Source organism: Vulpes lagopus, chromosome 6, assembly GCF_018345385.1.
Source record: "Vulpes lagopus strain Blue_001 chromosome 6, ASM1834538v1, whole genome shotgun sequence".
NCBI classification, from domain to species: Eukaryota; Metazoa; Chordata; class Mammalia; order Carnivora; family Canidae; genus Vulpes; species Vulpes lagopus.
This window is the reverse complement of record NC_054829.1, coordinates 1,985,366-1,996,245: the sequence shown is the minus strand read 5'-3', so window position 1 is coordinate 1,996,245 and position 10,880 is coordinate 1,985,366. Positions and strand designations below refer to the sequence as shown.

The window sequence follows — 10,880 nt, the reverse complement described above, 5'->3', positions numbered from 1 at the left end:
CGGGGCGCTCCGCGGGGCGGGACGGTGGCGGGGGCGGTGCCCGGGCTGGGGGGCGTGGAGATTCCCAGGTGGGGGTCGGGGGCGGTGCCCGGGCTGGGGGGCGTGGAGATTCCCAGGTGGGGGTCGGGGGCGGTGCCCGGGCTGGGGGGGGCGTGGAGACTCCCAGGTGGGGGGGGCGGGGGCGGTGCCCGGGCTGGGGGGGCGTGGAGACTCCCAGGTGGGGGTCGGGGGCGGTGCCCGGGCTGGGGGGGCGTGGAGACTCCCAGGTGGGGGTCGGGGGCGGTGCCCGGGCTGGGGGGCGTGGAGACTCCCAGGTGGGGGTCGGGGGCGGTGCCCGGGCTGGGGGGGGCGTGGAGACTCCCAGGTGGGGGTCGGGGGCGGTGCCCGGGCTGGGGGGGGGCGTGGAGACTCCCAGGTGGGGGGTCGGGGGCGGTGCCCGGGCTGGGGGGGGCGTGGAGACTCCCAGGTGGGGGTCGGGGGCGGGGCCCGGGCTGGGGGGGGGGGGCGTGGAGACTCCCAGGTGGGGGTCGGGGGCGGTGCCCGGGCTGGGGGGGGCGTGGAGACTCCCAGGTGGGGGGTCGGGGGCGGTGCCCGGGCTGGGGGGGGCGTGGAGACTCCCATGCGGGGGGGGGGGGGGCGGGGGGCGGTGCCCGGGCTGGAGGTGGTGGGGAGGCTCCCAGGCCTGGGGTGTGTGTGGGGGCAGTGCTCATGCTGGGGGGGCGGGGGGCGGTGCCCGTGCTTGGGGGAGCCTGGCGGGCAGTGACCACGCGGGCGTGGGAGGGCGGTGGAGCCAGGGCTGGAGGGGCCGGGGCGGGGCGGGGCGGGGCGGGGCTGCAGGGGGGGAGGCGCCCGGGCTGGGGTGGGGCAGAGGGGCGGTCCCGGGACGCTGGGCGAGGTGGGGAGGAAGCGCAGCGGGACCGGGGGAAGCTGGGGGGTTCCCGCCACAGAGCCCGTGCTGACCCTCCCCCGTGCCTGTCTCGCCAGGGGTGCGCGGGGGCCCCCTCGGCCAGCGCAGCCCCAGAACCGCTCCCCAGCCCCGCCGCGCGGCCCAAGGCTCCCTCCGGGGCCCCCTGCCCTCCCTCCGCCTCCTCTTGAGACACTGATGGGCTGGGGCTGCTCGCTGACAGCTGAGCCCACTGCTGAGCCCTGGGACCAGAGGGACATCGCAGCGTCCCAGTCTCCCCGGGGGCGGCTGCTGGACAGACACCTCCGCAGGCCTTGACCGCGAAAATAGAAGACCCTCTCCACTGTCCGAATGACTTTTTTTTTTAAGATTTTATTTATTTATTGAGACAGAGAGGCAGAGACACAGGCACAGGGAGAAGCAGGCTCCATGCAGGGAGCCTGACGTGGGACTCGATCCCGGGCCTCCAGGATCACGCCCCGGGCTGCAGGCGGCGCTAAACCGCTGCGCCGCCGGGGCTGCCCTCCAGTGTCCAAATGAGACGCAGGTTGTGTGGTTTGTTCTGTGTTGGGCACTGTTTTGTCCCTATGGTTCCACCACTTAGACTCCGAGACCTAGATCTTCCCATCTGCCCTGTGAATGTCCCTCTTCTAGGGAGTCCCTGAGCCTTGAGGACATCGGGCCACCCCCCCAGCACCTCTGTCTCAGCTGCACAGGCTGCTGGCCAGGCGCAGGGTGCCTGCTCTCCCATTGCCGGTCTCCACGCCTGACTCCAGCACTATTCCATGAACATGGAGATTGGAGTGAGCACCAGGCTGTGTGCTCCTGATTCCTCTCTGACCCCCAGGTGTCCGGCCAACCGGCAGGAGGCTGGCATGGGGGTGTTTTCACTCCTCCTTGACCAGGGCACTTCAGCCTTGGCTTCGTCTGGGTCCTGGAGATTGCCTCCACAGCTGTACTCAGGCCTCAGCATCTGGGCCTGCTGATCTCTCAGGTTTCACAACAGGGAAGTGAAAGGGACAGAGAAGGAGGGGAAGGAGACAAAGAGATGGGGTAGAGGACAAGGCATCTGCATTTGGGGAAAGCAGGAGGAGGGAGAGACAGAGACAGGCAGAGGGGAGGAGAAGGTGGCTCTGCCATGCAGGCTGTCTCTTTAGAAGGGAAGAGCACTTCAGGGAGGAAGGAGAGGCCTGCTCCAGGGGTCCCCTGCTGCTGCCACAGAAGATAGCCCCGCCCTCCAGGCCCGTGGGTAACCCAGGGGACTCTGGCTAGGCTGGCAAGCTGCTGACCACAGGGATGGTCAAGGCCACCAGGACTTGTGCCAACAGGTGTGTGCTTCCCAGGGCCCTGGTCCTCAAGGTTTCTGGGGAAGGACAGATAATGGATTTGCTGCCCCTGGGTAGCCTTGCTGAGGCTTTTCCACCACAAAGGCTCTCCTCAGCTCTGCTAGTGTTCACATAGGAAGCGTGGGGCTGCTCCCTCCTGATACCTTTTTTTTTTTTTTTTTAAAGATTTTATTTATTCACGAGAGACACACAGAGAGGCAAAGACACTGGCAGAGGGAGAAGCAGGCTCACTCTGGGGAGCCTGATGCAGGACTCGATCCCAGGACCCTGGGGTCAGGACAGGAGCTGAAGGCAGACGCTCAGCCACTGAGCCACCCAGGAGCAGCCACCCTGCTCCTCTCTTCTGATTCCTAAAGCTGAGTTAATCCTTGGAAGCAGAAAGCAGACCAGGGAACCTGCAGGGCCTTTGCTGCAGCATCTGTAAATATGGATACCAATGCCTCTCTTGGAGTTGCTGAGGATCAGAGGATTGGAAGGGACCGCGAGTGCCCAGGCCTCACAGCAAGGGTGGGTGATGGATTGTTAGTCTCAGTATGAGACTGAGTGAGGATGGCCCGAAATGCCTGCACCCCAGCCCCTCACCCTGAACGATGGGTGCATCACAGCACTTCCATGAGGGAAGTAGCAGGGTCAGATTCAGGGGACCTGTGGATGGGATGTGGTGGATGAATTAGACTTTTCTCTTTCCTCATCACTCCAGACTCATTCCTGCCTGAGGACCGTTGCCTGGAGTGCTTGCCCTACCAGTTTTGCCCATTTGGCTCCTTCCTGTCACTTAGGTCTCAGTTCACTTGCCTGCCTCACAGTTCAGTTCATCACACTGCCATTACCTTATTTCTCTGTGCATAGCACGGTGTGAGCAAGAGCAGGTGTAATCTTATCTATCCTGTTTACCAGCACACCTTTGTTCTTATGGTGGGGATCTTGGCAGCTCAACAAATATTTGTTGAGAAAATAAAAGAATAGGATAGGGAGGGCAGCCCCGGTGGCTTGGCGGTTTAGCGCCACCTGCAGCCAGGGATATGATCCTGGAGACCTGGGATCAAGTCCCAGGTCGGGCTCCCTGCATGGGGCCTGCTTCTCCCTCTGCCTGTGTCTCCACCTCTCTCTCTTATGAATAGAGAAAATCTTAAAAAAAAAAAAAAAAGTAAAGTAATTGAGGGCACCTGCGTGGCTCAGTCGTTAGGCATCTGCCTTCAGCTTAGGTCATGATCCCCGGTCCTGGGATCAAGCCCCACATTGGGCTCCTTACTTGGCAGGGAGCCTGCTTCTCCCTCACCCTCTGCTGCTCCCCCTGCTTGTGCTCTCTCTCTCTGTGTCAAATAAATAATAATAATAATTAAAAAAAAAAGAAAGTAAAGTAATTGGACCTCCCTGTGAAAATCGAGGAGCATTTACTCCCCCACTGACTGTGTAATTCTAGGGTTAAACCGGCTGCTGGTGCTGGGTTGATCTATCTGAAGAGCTGAGCAGTTCAAAAGCACATGGGGGGGGTGGGGGTGGAGGGACGCCTCCCGGTCACCAGTGCCCCAGGGCCCGGCTCTTGGGATGTCTGCAGGCTCCAGGTGGTGGGGAGGTGGGGGGGTGGGGGGTTCTCCCAGGCAGAGAAAGCTGAGCATTGCCCCCTGAATCAGCATGCGTCCTCCGGGCTGGCTGCTGAGTCAGGCCTGCAGAGCTGGCGGTGCAGCAGGCTGAGGCCCAGGAGCGCTCCCTGACCTGGAAGTACTGCCCTTCAGGCGGGGGCTGGAGGTCGTGGCACGGCTGCCACGGGGAGGGGGTGCGGCCGCAGGGACGGCATCTCTGCCCTCGCCCAGCCCTGGCGCTGCAGTTCCGAGCGAGGCCTGCAAACTCCCGCTGAGCTCGGATTCCCGAGGACCCTGGGGCGAGGGCGTAACGGGACGGGGAAGGTCAGGGTCGCGATCAGAGACTGGGTGTCCCCGGAGAAGGCCCGGACGGCTGCTGCGTGGCCTCGCCCCCGGCCCCGCCGTGGACAGGCTGCTGACAGCCCTCCTGGCGGCTTCCAGGGAGAGGGCAACGCGCGCCCGAGACGCGCGGGGACGGGGCTCGGCGCGCTGAGGCGGGCGAGCAGGCGCGCGGGGCCGGCGCGGGGGTCCCAGGCGGCCGCGCCCCGCCCCAGCGCCCCCTCCCGCACGCCCGCGAGCCTCCTCTCCGCGCCGGGCCTCGGTTTCCCGGCCGCGCCCGCCGCGCCCCGCCGCGCCCCGCCCTCCGGCGGCGGGCGGTGACGTCACGGCCGCGCGGGGCATTGTGGGGCGGGAGCCCCGAGCCGGGGGAGGGACGCCGAGACGCCATTTTCGGCGGCGGGCGCGGCGGAGCCGGAGCGGAGCAGGAGCCGACGGGCGCGGGGCGGCGGCTGCAGGGAGGAGCCGCGGGGGACAGCGCTCGCGGGCGGCCGAGGATGCTGCGGGGCGGCCGCGCCGGCGCCCCTCGCTCGTGACCGCGGCGCCGCGCCTGAGGCATCGAGGCAGCGGGCCCCGCGCAGCCCGGCTCCGCGCACGCGCCCGCGCCCTCCCGGTGCTGACAGCGAGCGCGCGGCCCCGCGGGAGCAGCACGGTGAGCGGCCGCCGTCCCCCGCCGCGCCCCCCCCCCGGGCACTTGTGGCGCCCCCTCGTCGGGCCCTTGGCGCCGCGCCCCCGCCCGCATCCCCGGCGGCGCCCCGCGGACGGTCCCCTCCGCGCGTCCCCGGGCTGCGCTGCGCTGCGGGGGGGGGGGGGCGGCAGCTCGCGGAACAGCTGCGGACCCCGAGCGGCGGGGGGGGGGCGCTCCCGGGAACGCGGCCGGGGGGCGGCCGGCCGGGCTTTGTCCGAATCCTCCCTCTTCCTTCCGGCCCCCGCCCTCTCCCGGGGCACCGCCCTGGGCGGCCGCGCTGTCGTGCTCGCGGGCGGGGGCTGCCGGGGCCCCCCGGGAGGCCGGCCCCGCGGCGCCTGCTCGGCCGCCCCTGCCCCTGGACCGCGGGACGCGAGCCCGCTCATCCTCCGCGTCCACCTGCGCTGGCGTCGCTCCTGCTCCCAAACTTGAAGCCGCCCCGACGCGGTTGTCAAATGCGGTGCCCTCTCGACTCCCGAGACCTTTAAAGCCTTGAAAGTGTAGTATTAGTGCCTGGCGGATTGGGTGGTTTCAGGGCGTAAGGTGTGCAGAGGCAGGTGGTGGTTTTTTTTTTTTTTTTTTTTTTTTTTTTTTTTGTGCTAGAATTGTTGCTTATTGTTTCGTTATTTAAACAACACATTCAGAATTTACGGTAGGCGTTTCATAAGGAGTCCTTGCAAAAAAACGTTTTTAAAGTATGAGGACAGGGACGCCTGGGCGGGGGGGGGGAGGGGGCTCAGTGGTTGAGCATCTGCTTTCAGCTCGGGGCGTGACCCCGGGGTCCTGGGATTGGCCCCGCGTCGGGCTCCCTGCATGGAGCCTGCTTCTCCCCCTGCCTGTGTCTCTGCCTCTCTCTCTGTGTGTGTCTCATGAATTAAAAAAAACAAAAAAAAAAGTGTGAGGACAACAAAATTTCAGGTTCGCTATTTAAACTGGTATATTAAAGGGCGGTTCTTTGATTCTTTGCGTTAAATTCTAAGGCTTTTTTAGATACAGCATGACTAAGCTATTGATCAGAGTCGTTAAGCTCAAAATACATGGTAGTAGTTGAGTCAAAAACCCATTAGGAAATTGGGACGATGTTCTTAAGTCTCATCATCTTATTACCTGTCCTGGATTTGCCTCTTTTAGGGATTGGCAACAAGCCTTAGCGAGGGTGGGAAATTTTGATTCATTGTTCTGTTTCCTAAGCATCTGTAGGAATACAATGATACTAAATATTAAAAACTTTAGATAGTGGGGAAACTGCATGTGGGAAGCTGGGCACTCCTAAGAGCCAGTTTCCCCAAGTCATCAGAGAATGCAACATCATGTTGCAGTGGAGTCTGGCAGCCCTGTGGTGTTGCTGAGGGGGGTGGAGGACCCAGGGTGGTAACTTGTCTGTGACCTGGCTCGTGCACTTTGCTTCGAACTACCTTCTAAAAACACTAAACAATGCAAATAAGGGTAGAAAGACCTGCATGGGAGTCAGGACACTACTGCTAGGAAGGATGAGAAAAAATAACACTGGGGAGGAGCGCATAGTATCGTAAGTATTTATTTTTTTCTCTTAAGTACTTTAAAATGAAAACTTAACTGTAGTTATTTAAAATTAGACATTAAGGGCAGCCCTGTTGGCACAGTGGTTTAGCGCCGCCTGCAGCCCAGGGCATGATCCTGGAGACCCTGGATCGAGTCCCACGTCAGGCTCTCTGTATGATGCCTGCTTCTTCCTCTGCCTGTGTCTCTGCCTGTGTCTCTGCCTCTCTCTCTGTCTCTATGAATAAGTAAATAAAAAAATCTTAAAAAAATAAAATTATACATTTAAAAATTATGAATTCTCATTCATTCATTCATGCATGCGTGAGAGACAGAGAAGCAGAGACATAGGCAGAGGGGGAAGCAGGCTCCCCCCAGGACCCTGGGATCACACCCTGAGCCAGAGATGCTTAACCGCTGAGCCACCCAGGTGCCCCGCACCCCCTGCCAAATTATATATCGTTAAGCATATTTCATAATGTTGAAGATAAGCCAATGTGTAGCTTTCCATATGGGAATATAAACACCAAAGATTGGTTAATTTGTAGGATTCATGTAACATGGAAACATAAGTGGAATATGATAAACCAGAACTTTATGTAACAAAGAAGTGATCAGTAATATCTTAAACTGAAGTACAGGCAGGTTTTACATGTCAAATTTCAGGGCATAGAATAAAAATGATTAGCATATTAAATGGTGAAAGCATGACCTTAAATGTCTATCTAGAACCAACTGAATGGCAGGTGCTGTGCTAAGTTGTTGGGAAAATAGGGATAAAAAACAGTTGTTGGGATGCCTGGGTGGCTCAGCAGTTGAACGTCTGCCTTTGTCTCAGGGCATGGTCCTGGGACTGAGTCCCACATCAGGCTTCTGCATGGAACCTGCTTCTCCCTCTGCCTGTGTCTCTGCCTCTCTCTCTCTGTCTCTCATGAATAAATAAATAAAATCTTTCTAAGTAAGTAAATAAATAGTCTCTGGCCTCTAGGAGCTCATTGTCTGGTGAGGGAACAGGAAATCGACGGGTATGGCAGATTAGGTTAAATGTTGTGCTGAATGCCCTGGAAAGGTGATTCTGGATATGAGACCTGAAGAAAAGTACAATTAGTCAAATGCCAGGGGTGGGATTGATAATAGTCATTTTAGAGGATACAAGCTCTTAAGTGGTGCTGCCGTAAAGGGTACTAACGTTGGGAAGGATGAGAGTGGAAAGGGAAGATCAGGTAAGGAAGGCAAGACAGAGGATTCTTTTTTTTTTTTTTTTTTTTTTTTTAAGACAGAGGATTCTTTTTTTTTTTTTTTTTTTAATAATTTTTTTTAAACTTTTATTTATTTATGATAGTCACAGAGAGAGAGAGAGAGAGGCAGAGACACAGGCAGAGGGAAAAGCAGGCTCCATGCACCGGGAGCCTGATGTGGGATTCGATCCCGGGTCTCCAGGATCGCACCCTGGGCCAAAGGCAGGCGCCAAACCGCTGCGCCACCCAGGGATCCCAAGACAGAGGATTCTTAACAGTGAGGTGACACTTTAGAAAGCATAGGTAGTATGGCACGTGATTGGTGGGAAGCCAGTAGTTCCAAGTGAACTGAGATCTGACTTCGGGCAGCGGCAATAGGAACAGTGATACAGATGGGCTAGAGATGGCTTCTAAAGTGGCCCTGACCTGGGAGTGACTGGGCCAGGGTAAGGGTAGGGCTGCAGTCTGGAAGAGATGGAGTGGCAGTGTTGGTAGCTAGAGCAAGCTGCTAGAACATAGGTTGGATCATGTCACTCCTCTGCTAAGTTTTGGCTTGTGTCCTAAAACCACTCTGCACCCATAGCTTTCCCTCATCTTTCTACTCTGGCCCTCACTTAGGCACACCTGGTGTGCCTTAGGCTCATCCTGAGCCTGCTTGTCTGCTCTTCTTCACTGTTGTCCCCTCTTCCCCGTTGTCTGTCTCTTTCACTTAACACCCTTTCGTCTTTCTGCCCTGAAGCCTCTCGGATGGATAATATACTCTTCTGTCAAAATGAAATCAGAATTTAGTTGTGTCATAACTATTTTTAAAAATGTACTTATTGGGGACGCCCGGGTGGCTCAGAGGTTGAGCATCTGCCTTTGGCCCAGGGCGTGATCCTGGAGTCCTGGGATCTAGTCGCCTCCCTGCATGGAGTCGGCTTCTCCCTCTGCCTGTGACTCTCCCTCTCTCTCTCTCTCTCTCTCTCTCTCATGAATAAATGAAATCTTTAAAAAAAAAGTACTTATTTTAGTTGAAATATAGTTGACTTACAGAATTATATTAGTTTCAGGTGTACAACAGTGTAATTCAACGGTTATAGACATTACCAAAAGCTCACTGTGAGAAGTATAGTTAATATTTGTCAACATACAAAGTTATTACAGTATTATGTTTTAACTAATTTTTAAAAAAGATTTTATTTATTCATGAGAAACAGGGAGAGTGGCAGAGACACAGGCAGAAGGAGAAGCAGGCTCCCTGTGGGGAGCCTAACATGGGACTCGATCCCAGGACCCCGGGATCACGCCCTGAGCCGAAGGCAGATGCTCAACCACTGAGTCACCCAGGGTGTCCCAGTTTTAACTAATTTTTGAAGGCAGATGAAAGCAATTAGGATCTGTGGTTTTAAATATGTTTAGTATGTTCATGCTTGATAAAACAAGTAGGTGAATATCAATAGGACAAGAATTTTAAGCTGAGTTAAGTTCATATGTAATGTAGACATTTATTTCCTTTTTTCTACAGTATCCCAGTTACCTCAGTTTAAACCTTGGGTTGTTCCCTGACTGATTGCATAATGTGGAAATATATGTCCACAGCCTCTCTGAAGCTCACTCAACCACTACGATGACAGTGAAGTTAACACCAAATCAGATAAAATTGGTGCTATAATCCTTTCCCATTCTACTGTGGGCAAAACTGAGGTCAGAGAGGGCAAGTTATTTGAGCCAGAGAGGTACACAGCTGTGAAGTCAGGCTTCTAATTCAGGTATTTTTGTATGCACATTTCAAACTTTGAACCACCTTGCTGTCAGGAATCCCAATGATGCTAAGCTCCAGTTGCCTTCATCTGGGAAGTCCTTGGCCAGTTCTTTCAGAAGCCCAGGTGATGCACTGTGGCCATGGTGACTCCTTGGGGTTGCTGTCTAATGTGTACTGTCTCAGGCACCACATTGTCATTGTAGTATTTGTGTTTGCAGAGTCTGGCATAGAGAGGGTGATTAGTAAAAGCTGCTTGAGCCTTCATTTCTATGATTTCTGTGAATCCATAGAAATGTTTTTTTCTTAAATTTACTTATTTTGCTTGTTTAAAAAAGAATTTGTATTGTGTAACAGAAAATGTTAATTTCTGTTCTTTTTACAATTGTGGTAAAAAACAAATTAAGTATATTTACACTGTTGTGCAACAGATCTCTAGAACTTTTTCATCTTGCAAAACTGAAACTATGTGTCCATTAAGTAACAACTTCCCATCCCCACCCTCCTCCCCCCAAACATAATTCTACTTTCTGATTCAGTGAATTTGTCTACTTGAGGTACTACTTACAAGTAGAATCACATAGCATTTGTCTTTTATTATTTATTTATTTATTGATTGATTGATTGCTTTTATTTATTCATGAGAGACAGAGAGGGGGTGGGGCAGAGACACAGGCAGAGGGAGAAGCAGGCTCCATGCAGGGCACCCGATGTGGGACTCGATCTCAGGACTCCAGAATCAGTCCCTGAGCCAAAGGCAGACGCTCCACCACTGAGCCACCCAGGTGTCCCTGTCTTTTATTTTTAAAATATTTTATTTGTTTATTCATGAGAGACACAGAGGCAGAGACACAGGTGGAGAGAGAAACAGGCTCCCTCCAGGGAGCCTGAGATGGGATTCGATCCCAGGACCCCGGGATCACACCGTGAGGTGAAGGCAGATGCTCAACCATGGAGCCACCCAGGTACCTGTCTTTTTTTTTTTTCTTTTTAAGTTAATTTTTTTTAGTAATCTCTACACCCAACTGGGGCTTGAACTTACAAGCCCAAGACCAAGAGTATAGCATGTCTTTTTGTGACTGTCTTTTTGTGATTTAGCATATTGTCCTCAAGGGTCATCCATAATTTCTTTTTTTTTTTTTTTTTAATTTTTATTTATTTATGATAGTCACAGAGAGAGAGAGAGAGAGAGAGAGAGAGAGAGAGAGAGGCAGAGACACAGGCAGAGGGAGAAGCAGGCTCCATGCACCGGGAGCCTGACGTGGGATTCGATCCCGGGTCTCTAGGATCGTGCCCTGGGCCAAAGGCAGGCGCCAAACCGCTGCGCCACCCAGGGATCCCTTTTTTTTTTTTTTTTTTTTAAATTTTTATTTATTTATGATAGTCACACACAGAGAGAGAGAGAGAGGCAGAGACACAGGCAGAGGGAGAAGCAGGCTCCATGCAGGGTGCTTGATGCGGGACTCGATCCCAGGTCTCCAGGATCACGCCCTGGGCCGAAGGCAGGCACTAAACTGCTGAGCCACCCA

The 10,880-nt window shown here is 55.3% G+C and overlaps 1 protein-coding gene across 4 annotated transcripts in view; it reads left to right on the top strand.

The window, feature by feature from the left end:
• Window positions 1-4,028: 4,028 nt before the first annotated feature.
• KLC1 (kinesin light chain 1) overlaps window positions 4,029-10,880 on the top strand; it is a 68,573-nt gene continuing 61,721 nt past the window's right edge. For 2 of the 4 annotated variants that reach the window (XM_041758072.1, XM_041758073.1), the window contains exon 1: window positions 4,561-4,821. The gene's annotated coding sequence lies outside the window, so the exon portion shown is untranslated. Of the gene's footprint in view, window positions 4,158-4,560; window positions 4,822-10,880 lie in introns of those variants that run through there. The other 2 variants (XM_041758074.1, XM_041758076.1) reach the window with 2 other exon arrangements.